The sequence below is a fragment of the Dipodomys spectabilis genome, unplaced genomic scaffold (genome assembly GCF_019054845.1).
Source record: "Dipodomys spectabilis isolate Male_0828 unplaced genomic scaffold, ASM1905484v1 ptg000163l, whole genome shotgun sequence".
NCBI classification, from domain to species: domain Eukaryota; kingdom Metazoa; phylum Chordata; class Mammalia; order Rodentia; family Heteromyidae; genus Dipodomys; species Dipodomys spectabilis.
Window position 1 is genome coordinate 8,169,457 of NW_024870840.1, and position 11,384 is coordinate 8,180,840.

General features: G+C 39.9%; 1 non-coding gene across 1 annotated transcript; it reads left to right on the forward strand.

The window, feature by feature from the left end:
* Window positions 1-3,122: 3,122 nt before the first annotated feature.
* On the forward strand, window positions 3,123-3,229 carry LOC122119338. The gene has a single exon (XR_006149544.1). It is a non-coding gene; the product is annotated as a U6 spliceosomal RNA (small nuclear RNA).
* Window positions 3,230-11,384: the final 8,155 nt, after the last annotated feature.

The following is an 11,384-nucleotide window of genomic DNA, read 5'->3' on the forward strand; positions in this document are numbered from 1 at the left end:
AAAAAAAAAAAAAAAAAGAAAAGAAAAACAAATGTGGGCTGCAAATAATATTAGGGTGTTATTTAACGCCCCTAGCAATTAACCTGTTAATGCTAACATGGTAAAGAGGATGGCAAGTTTTAAAACAAGTGGAGTATCTCCATGTGACACCATGCATCATCACTGTAAGAAGTGATGGACAGCTGATGGATAAGCGATGCTCAAACTTTTAATATTGCACAACAGGTAGAATATAACTGCATGGGTAAACATATGCTGTTGTTGATTGGTATTTTTCTATGTTGGGAATGAGGCTTGAACTCAGGGCTTCGAGCTGGCATTCGCAGCTGGCACTCTGCTACTTGAGCCATACCTTCACTTTAAGCTTTTTTGCTGGTTAGTTGGAGATAGAGTCCCTTGGATTTGTCTGCCTGGGCTGGCTAAGATCATGATCCTCAGATCTCAATGTCCTGAGTAACTAGGAATACAGGCGTGAATTATTGATGTCTTGCTAGTAAAACATTTTTACCTATATTTACTAAATACATTGTTTCTTTTTTGGGGGGAATAAACTTGCAACAATATTGCAACATATTGATTGACAATGGATGGCATTTCAGAATTAAAGAATTAAATACCTTTTCTAGTAGTGGATTAGAACTCTTGTTTGTTGCTACTTGCTTTTTTCCTCATGAAATTCTACTGTATTCTAAAATGGATCAAGAACTACAGAAAAGGGATAGGGAATTGTCTTTACATTTCAACTGAGTGGAGACTATGAAAAGACCTGAATTGAATTTAGGGAAGCTCAGGTTGCCTTGTGAGTGCCTGGCTTGCCCTGTTACCTAGCAAAGGAATGGACCAAGCCTTGCAAACACGTTAAAATTGATTATCCTGGAATTTGCCTATCATTCTATCATAATAGAGACCATGCCAATCCTCCCTGGATCATCCAGTTTTAGAGATCAATAAAGCAAGCACTGGTATAATGATTTAGGAAGGTGACTTGATATTTAAGAAGATATTTATGTACATATCCTTTGGACAACTATACTTGATGAATAATAAACATGGCTGGTCTTTATAGAAAAAAATGGTTATCCAGGAGCTATCAGAGTAAATTCAGACCTTTGGGGTCAGTAGTCTTTGAAGAAGGACTGGAAATGAGGATTTGAGTGAGCCTTAGACTAGGGTAGAAGAGAACTCTTATCCTGGAATTTTTTTAAAACATTTTGTCTGTTCAGGCTTTGCTACATAGACAGGGCCATGCACTGTCAGTGGTGACATTTGCCAAAGGAACACAGGTTGAAATCTAGGCATGGGAACTCACCAGTGTTGGTTCCTAGTTCTTGTAGGATCTGAGAAGAGCCACATCATCTAGTAGTTGTAAATCTCTATGCCACCAGTGTTTCAACTTTTTTCTTCTCATTTTTTCCTTTCTTTTTCTTTTTTTGTAGTACTGAGGCTTGATCTATGGGTATTGTGCTTGCTAGACTAGCATTCTACCACTTGAGCTATGTCTCCAGCCCTCAAATATTAATATATATAAATATCATCCAAGGAGTCTTGTTATATGTGCAGATATTGGGGACTCAGTTCCAAAAATTATAAGTAAGTCTGAAGTGAGACTTTTAATCTGTGTGCACATGCACATGCATGCTGGCTTGAACACAGGGCCTGGGTGCTATGCTGTCCCTGAGCTAGTGCTCTATCACTCGAGCCACAACTCTACTTTCAGCTTTTTTGTGGTTGTTAGACAAGAGTTTCACAGACTTTCCTGCCCACGCTGGCTTTGAACTGTGATCCTCAGATATTCATTACAGGCATGAGCCACCATCACTTGGCTTGAGACTTTTAATCTTATTTATAAAAAAATGCCTTCAGATAGTTCTAATTCAGTTCACATTTTAGGAGACAATTTTATGCTTTCACTCAAGTGGTTACTTTTGTTGTTGTTGTTGGTCATGAGGCTTGAATTCAGGGCCTGAGTACTGACTCTGCGCCTTTTCATTCAAGGCTAGTACTCTACCACTTTGAGCCACAGTTCAACTTCCGGTTTTCTGGTGGCTAATTGGAGAGAAGAGTCTTATGAATTTTCCTGCCTGGATGCTTTGAACCATGATTCTCAGATATTAGCCTCCTGAGTACAGTAGTTAGGATTATAGGCATGAGCCAATGGTGCCCAGTAACTTTTTTTCTTAGCAGTGTAGGAATTTCTTAGCTACCCAGAATACAAATAGAGGTTTATAAGATAGTATCAAGATGATGCTTCCCCAAAGAACCTCATTCTATATATGTAATGTATGTATGTTATGGGACCCTACATTGAACCATGTCCTCAGTCCTTTTTGCTTTAGTTATTTTTTTCAAATAGAGTTTCGCATTTCTGCTCAGACCTGGCCTTGTGCCTCTACCTTTCTATCCATGCCTCTTGTATTGCTGGAGTTAAAGACATGTTCCACCATGGTTACTTGTTCTTTGAGACAGTATCTCAATAACAAAAGAAATTCATTCTCTGTAAAATCACAAAGTTACCATGGGTATCACATGCACTCAATTCCACCAGACATGAGAACGGAGGACACTGTTGTTCCCTTTGAACCTTGTGGAACCCTTGTTATGAGTGATTGTCTATTGGGATCAGTTACTAGGAGGGGCTGTTGCATGCCTAACAAGGTGTGACAAAGTAGAGCGTAATGCCTCATCTCCAACGCCAGAGCAGTGGGAGCTTTTGGGGGATGGAGCTGAAGAATGCTTTCACCAGTGGCTGGCTCATTAGGACTTCTTCCTAATGAGGCAGCATGTGAGTCAGGCTCTAAGGGAGATGGGAAGGGTAAAATCCAAAAAGGTTTTCAGGAGAAGAAATAAGAAATACTTTTGGAATCAAGAATCTGGACAATGGGGCTGGGAAGGTGGCTCAGTGGTAAAGTGCTTGCCTTGCATGCATGAGACCCTGGGTTCGATTCCTCAGCACCACATAAGCAAAAAAAAAAAAAAAAGGAAAAAAGCCGGCAGTGGCCTGTGGCTCCAGTGGTAGAGCACTACCCTTGAGCTGAAGAGCTGAGGGACAGCGCCCAGGCCCAGAGTTCAGGCCCCACGACCGGACCACCCCCCCCCCCCCCCAAAAAAAAGAATCTGGACAAGTGTTCGCTTTGGCAGCACATATACTAAAATTGGAACGATACAGAGAAGATTAGCAAGGCCCCTGCACAAGGATGACATGCAAATTCGGGAAGTGTTCCATATTTTTGAGACAAGACACTTTGAGTGGAACTGACTTTTTTCTTCTTGACCGAGAACCTAAAGGTGCTTCAGCTGCCACAGGCATCCCCTTAGAAAGTGATGAAGATAGCAATGATAATGACAATGATATAGAAAGTGACAACTGTATGTACACTAATTAATGAGAGCCCTAGAAGCCATAAAAGAGAGACTTTCCTGCTGGTGGTAACTATGGAAAACAAGTTACCCACCACACTAAAACAAAAGTGAGATGGGGAGTTTCAGATAGCTGAGTGTAAATCCTTTATCAGATTTTAACTTGTGCAGTACTTGAAGTGAAACACAATGAACACTTTAACAGAAATTCTCTCTTAATATATTTACAGTTTTGTATTTATAAGCTAAATATATGTAGGAAATCACAAATAAATACCTTTTAAGTTAAAAAAAAAGAATCTGGACAATTGGGGCTGGGAAGTTGGCTCAGTGGTAGAGTGCTTGCCTCGCATGCATGAGGCCCTGGGTTTGATTCCTCAGTACCACATAAGCAGAAAAAAGCCGGAATTGTGCTGTGGCTCAAGTGGTAGGGCGCTAGCCTTGAGCTGAAGAGCTGAGGGACAGCTCCCAGGCCCAGAGTTCAGGCCCATGACCGACCAAAAAAAAAAAAAGAATCTGGACAATTAAAACAAACATGCTCATAGTTTCTGAAAGGAAAGACTGTTCTTTCTCCAACTCCATCCCTTGATGGTAAGTGGCCAGTAAAGACTGATTTGTTTTCCTCAAGGGTGACTAATGGGAGAAGGCTCTGCTCTGCTTGTGGCTTGTTTTTATATCAGCCAGGTTTTCCTTAGCAGCTCCTAGCAATGTGGATGGTCTTGGAAACTTCTCCCTCTGGGTGTTTACCCCTAAAGCCTCCCTAACCCCCTCCTCAGACATCCTTTAGCACCACAGGGTCTGGAAACTTCAACATCGCCTCTAGAGGGCGCTTGAGTCTCTACCATGGAGCTAAAAGGTCTCACTGGTTTGGGATTTCCCCTTACCTTCCAAGAAATTCACAGGGATAGGCTGGTCAAGAGGGCCCTATCTGTATCCTATGCGCTTTCTCTTCTTCAGTGTTGAGATCAGGATTAGGTTCTTTCTTCCTCATGAATTTTCTAAAGTTACTCCTTTTGCTGGTTCCTCTCCCATGCTCCACCTGAAGGGTGTTGATGGTGGAACCATCACTTTCCTGGCAGGGCCAGTTCTCAGGGGTCTGGTGGTTATGGTAATTACCCTAATTATTTATTTCTATGTTGCCCCATGCAGGATACTGGACCCAGACGGGGCTCAGGAACTAAGGCAAGGTTGGATCTCAGAGTATCCTAAAGAAGATTTGCAAACAAAACCTTGAAATTTATCTTTGGGAAGCATCAGAATTTCAATTTCTAGGTTAAAATAACTGAAAAGAAGTTCCTTTATGTTAACTTAGAGAAAGGCTGTTTTGACCTTTTTGTCCTCAGCAGATTGTTAGCTGGAGCTAAGTAATGTGCACATAGAATAGCTGTCATTTAGCATGGTGACCTAAAGGTTAATATAGCCCAGGGAATGCTTTTCATTGTTCTGCATTGTTTGTTTCCCTTTTGTGAAATTCTGTGGCCAAGGGAACTGCATAGTTCCAGTATGAGGTCCAGTAGCTCATTACTAATTGCATACTTTAAGCAACAGACATTTGGTTTGTTTAGCCATACCAGGAGACCAACCCTTGCAGGGGGTTATAAAGTGTCAAGGTTATAAACTTCATGGGGCTTTCAGGCAAATGAAGAATTTATATTAATTCTTTAAATGCAAATGTCCAGTAATGTCTCCACCTGTCATACCCCCTGCAGAGCTCCAGGTAGGGAAGGATTGTGACCTGCTCAGTTGGAGGCCAAATGGGGAGGTAAGGTACAAATCTGATTATTCATCAGTTCTCTGGTGACAAACATTATAGCTTAGTATAAAAGACCCTTATCTTTCCCTGACTCTTTCCTCAATGAACAGATATTAAATGCAGATCCAAATCAGAGAAAATTTTCTTATTTATCCTCTTTATTGGAAACATTTTATATGAAGCTAGCAAGTACCTTGGCAGACATGCAGCATATCAGGTAAATTGTTAACTATCTTTTTTTTTTAACCACACCAAAATTGAGTTTGATATTAAAGCAAGACCTCTTAATTTTAAACCAGTGCTTCATAGCCCTACTTATTAGATGCCCTAAAATAGCTCTCTCCTCAGAACTTTTAAAAGTATGAATGTCAATCACCTTCATACTCTGGTCAAGGGTATATTGGTCTACCATGGAAAAGATCCTAATTCTGTCTTCTTGTGAGCAAGTCAGCACAGGACAACCCCAAGTATTATTCTTGACATGGTTTGTTTGTTATTTTTGTCTGTCGTGGGGCCTGAACTGTGGGCCTGGACACTATCCCTCAGCTGTTCAGCACTCTGTCACTTGAACCACTGTGCCACTTCCAGCTTTTTCTGCTTATGTGGTACTGAGGAATAAAACCCAGGGCCTCATGCATGCAAAAGCACTCTACCACTGAGTTACCTTCCCAGCCCTTGACCTGTTGTTTTTGATTATCATCTCTATCTATAATAGGGACCAGTAATTCTTAATCTATAGTTTGAGGGACTCTTGAGAGACCGGGGAATTAGAAAGGATTGTCTTGTCTCCATGTGAGCACTGTCAATTATTTACTGCTGTAGCCTAATAAGTCTTCTATGTGCATGTGCTCTATGAGATCAGGTGCCCCCCACATCATATATATGCAGCAATATATATATATATATTTATATATATGAATATATATATTTGGCTGTGGGGCTTAAACTCAGGGTTTGGGTGCTGTCTCTGAGCTCTTCCCTGAGCTCTTTCACTCAAGGCTAGTGCTCTGTCACTTTGAGCACAGTGCACTTCTGGTTTTCTGGTAGTTAATTGCAGATAAGAGTCTTATGGGCTTTCCTGGCTAGGCTGGCTTTGACTCACAATCCTCAGATCTCAGCCTCCTGAATAGCTAGGATTATAGGCATGAGCCACCAGTGCCAGGTACCATAGTGGTTTTTACTCACTTTTGTATTCTCAGTGTCTACCTCAGTGCCTGGTTTATATTATGTCTTCTATAAATAAGTAGCAAATAAAGAAAATTATGACTATGATTTTCTTTTTGGGTTTTATTGAGAAATTAAACATTTTATGGGGTATAGTGTGGTATACAATTGTATGCAATATACAATATAGCTGATCATATCAAGGTGATCGGCATTCCCATTTCCTTAAACACATACTATTTCTTTGTTGGAAACTTTGAACTCCTCTCTTCTGGATCTTTATATAATATATAATAAATTGTGGTTCTGAGAAGCATGGAAAAAGCAAAGAGAGGTGGAAATGCTGGAAATGTGGTGGCCCAATGTGGAAAAGGGATTTAAAGGGCTCAACAAAGTAGGCAGACCCAAGGGAAGGCACCACCTAAAGTCAGGAAATAAACCATACTGGGAGCCTGCAAATACATTACTAACCAAAGCAAAGGGTTAAGTTTGTGAGAACAGAGTACCTTCACTAAGAGGCCCATGGAAGCTTGCCTTCACAGACCAGTGCTGCAGGTCTGGAGGGAACAGCCTCTAGAGAGGCTGGCATGGGACACAGACCAACAGACACGAGGGCAAAAGAATCTCCTAAAGCCCATGAGCGGTATGTAGCCAGTGGTACATATAATTATTATAATAAGTGAGAAGGATATGATGGTGGTATTGGCATTTGATCTCAGAGCCTCATTCTTTCTAGGCAAATGCTCTAACACTTGAGCCACACCCTTAGACCTTTTTGTATTTGTTTTGATAGAGTCTTGCTCTTATTTTCCCAGGCAGCCTTGAACCATAATCCTTCTACTTCTTGAGTAGCTGAGATTACAGGCACGTAACACTATAACCTAGCCCAGTTGTCATGGTTCCTTTTTTCTTTTTTTTGGTCAGTCGTGGGACCTGAACTCTTGGCCTGGTGCTATCCTTTAGCTCTTTAGCTCAAGGCTAGTGCTCTACCACTTGAGCCATAGCACCACTTCCATCTTTTTCTGCTTATGTGGTACTGAGGAATCAAATCCAGGGCCTCATGCATGCAAGGCAAGCACTCTACCACTGAGCCACCTTCCCAACCCCTCATGGTTTTTAAAATAGATTTTAATGCTACCTTGGGATACCCTCAAAAATGACATGCTAAGGATTCTTATATTGTAGTATAAGAATAATAAATAATGCTTAGAAACCACTCATATTCATTTTCCCTAACAGTAGGTTAGCCAATGTTGGCAATTTTTGGTAACAGACATCATATTTCTTCAGGGAATGGTATGTTTCATTATTAAACAGATAAAAAGTGATATTCTTTGTACTTAGCTTAAAAATGTCTTCTGTATTTTCCTGTCTGTTGTAAATTTGCTCTAATTTGAAGAAACACAATCAGTACATTATAGCTTTTCCAGGGAACAGTCTCTGTTGATTGACATTTTTTTCCTTATTTAATTTTCAAAGAAATTTACTGTAAACTACAATCTTAATCAGATTTACCCTAAATTCCTCCTATTGAAATTTTTTTTCTTGGCAGTCCTAGGGCTTGAACTCAGGGCCTGGGCACTTCTTTTGCTCAAGGCTAGTACTCTACCACTTGAGCCACAACACCACTTCCAGTCTTTTCTGTTTATGTGGTACTGAGGAATTTAACCCAAGGCTTCATGTATGCTAGGCATACACTCTACCACTAAGCCACATTCCCAGCCCCCTACTGAAATTTTAAGTAGAAGAATTAAAAAATTCTGCTAATTTCTATCATTTCTGGGTATTGAAAGATATGGTCTGATATACACATGCTCTGCATCTGTGTACACTTCCTGTTTCTTCCTACCAGGTGAGTGCTGTGGTTTCAGTGTGTTCCCCAACACTGATGTGGAAACTTAATACTAGGAGCTTAATCCACAGTAGCTTAATGCTACTGTATTGAGAAATAGGCCATTTAAAAGGTGATCTAAGGTGAATGAATCAATGTCTTTATGCTGGGGATGGGTTCATTATAAAAATGAGTCTCTTTCTCTCTCCCTTCTCCTCCCCTAGTTCCTCTTCCTCCCTTCTCTCCCTCCTCTCCCTTCTCAATCCCCAGAAATTTAAAAAATTTCCAAGTCTTAGCATTCTGTTACAGAAGGCCAAAGTGGACTAAGATAGTGAAATAGCCATCCTGGGCCCTTCCTTTTCTCAGGGTTTCTCCATAAGAGAATTCAGTAAATGCATTGCTGGGGAAAGCTTCTCCACATCCAAAAGACTATACCCCAGGGTGACAGCACAGGCCTTTGCTTTCGCAGAAAGGCCCTGTCCAAGGCAGGGCCTCGCTTCTCTTTTGTCATGTAGTACTGATGAAGCACCACATACTATGCCACTCTTGACCTCTCTAAAGCAGCTCAGAGTGGAGGATTTCAAGTTCTCTCACACAGTCATCTTCAAAATACATTGATTGAATCCACAGTTAAATAACTATAACTTATATCCTTTCATGTTTCTCTGCACTTCCCCCTCTTTTCTTTTTCATTAGATAGTTGTGGTATTTATAAAATGAAACAATGCAAAACAGTACATTCATTCCCTTGACTATTTTCTCTTCCTCTCACTTTTTTTCTCTCTACTATTTTGCCTTGTGTTTAATAGACTATTGATATTTTCCTGTGATTTGTTGGTCTTTCTGATTTATCCATCTTAATTGAAGGTGAATATCAGTGTTCAACCAAATTCCTAGCTTTACGTTTTGATGAACAATTATTATACTCAAAACACAGTAGGTTAGTGCTAGGTCACAGTCGAATAAATGCCACAGGAAGGTCCATTACTGAGTGAAAGACAGACTAACAAAACAAGCTGGTTAAGAGATGCCAGTCCATTCTTGGCTGCCTTGTATGTTTCCCTGATTACCAGAGCCAGAATTAGCTATGAGTGGGAGACCAAGCTTTCTTTTTTCCAACTCCTACCCCATGTTGACTCACATGGGCATTTCAAAAGGATCCATAAGTCCAAGAGTATTTGTGGTGAACACAAATACTTCATTTCTAATTTTAGTCTTTTACTAAGGTCTACAAAGGATTTTTTTGTACTTGACAGTTAAAGTATTATGGGAACCAAAACTCTAAATTTGACTTTTTGACTTACTTCCAAAAGTCATTTTCTTAGACATAATGTCTTAAATTTAGTTCCTTGGAAGTTATTTTCACAGGTGTTCCATTAGCAAATTTTTCATACCACACTATGGGATCAACCTACTTTCACCTGGTTTTCTTTTTTCTAATCTCAAAAAAAAAGCCAAACCCCTAAAACTCTTGCTTCTTCTCATTCTGAATTTATCAGTAATATTGTCATTCTTTAAGGTCTTACTCTAAGAATTACCTGAAAGAATATAAGAAATATATATTTTAAAATATAAATTACATGAAAGAATATAAGAAATCCACATCGGTGGCTGATGCCTGTAATCCTAGGCTGAGATCTGAGCATTGCTGTTCAAAGCCAACCCAGGTAGGAAACTCCACGAGACTCTTATCTCCAATAAACTACTCAAAAAAGCTGGAAGTGGTGCTGTGACTCAATTGCTCAAGTTGCTTGTCTTGAACAAAAAGAAGCTCAGGGACAGAGCCTAGGCCCAGAATTCAAGCCCCAGGACCCACCAAAAAAAAAACCCCAAAAAAACAAAAAAAGAAATCCAAGTAGCTCTAGTTTGGAGTCTAGAGATGAATTTAGCTAAATTATTAGCTAGTGAGGCCTCAGAGCTAAAGGTCTTCCATAATAAAAACTGACGTAATCCTCCTTTACTGCCAGAAAGGGAACAAATTTGATTGCTTTTTAATAGAAAATAGGAAATTCTATTGTATTATACCATACCGACATCTCAATTCCTATCTCATTCAGCTTCCCCAGGAGAATTCTGGGACTTTTAGAAATGCCTTAGGTCATATGGTCTGTTTCTGTCAGGGCCCTTTGTATGAATGTTAGAATCTCAGTGTGCTTTTAGCCATCTCTTCACCATGTTAAGTGGCATTTTCTGTACAGAAGTTGATAGTGCTAATCTCCCTTCTTGGAAGCAGAAAACATTCCTCTCCTCTCTAAAAGCACTTGGCAAGTGTCTGCAGTACGGTATGTACATTTAATGTCCTTGGCATATAGAGGGCATATTACTGACCTGCCATTAATTGAGTATATATTTCCACTGATAATTTCTTCAAAAACAAAAAACATGGTGAGGAAGGGGAGTGGGAGGACAACTATATATAAAAGGAGACATGAAAGCCTTATCAGTTGTGTAACTCAGCTTTCTGTCACTGTAACAAAAGACTGGAGCTTAACCACTCATAGGGAAGAAGTGTTTATTTTGGTTCATGGTTTTAGAGTTTTCAATTTATTATTTGGTTGGCTCCATTGCGTTAAGACCTGTGGCAAGCAGACCAAATGGTGGATGCTCACCTCAGGGTAGCAAGGAAGCTAAGAGAGAGAAGGGGCTATGGTCTCATTATCTCCTTCAAAGGAACACTCCAAGTGACCTCACTTCCTTCCACGGTGCCCTACTTCCTAAAAGTTCCACAACTTCCCCAGAGGCTGGCAACCAAACTTGTAACATATGCATCTTTTGGGAGACATGTCCAACATACAGGATTAACAATTTATGATTCAGATATTGACTTTGTTTCAAACAATTGTAAAAAGTACTTTTACAACAACTGGAAAATTTAAACATGAACTGGGTACTAGATGATATTAAGAAATGATTGTAGCTGGGTGCCAGTTGCTCATGATTGTAATCTGAGCTATTTGGCAGGCTGAGATTGGGAGGATTGTGGTTTATTACTAGACCAGGCAGCAAAGTTCTTTAGACCCTTTCTCAACCAAGATATAGGTTCAATGGTTCATGTTTGTTATTCTAGTTCTAGTCAGGGAGCCTAAAATAGGCAGATCATGGTCTACATGCATGCAGGAAATGAGAGTCTATCTCAAATATAACCAGTATAAAAGAGGATCAGTGGTAGAGTTCCTACCTAGCAAGCATGAATTTCTGAGATCAAATCCTAATAACTGCCCCTCAAAAAGATGGTTGTATTTTTTAGATATGATTATTATGTTGAAGTTAACAAAAGTT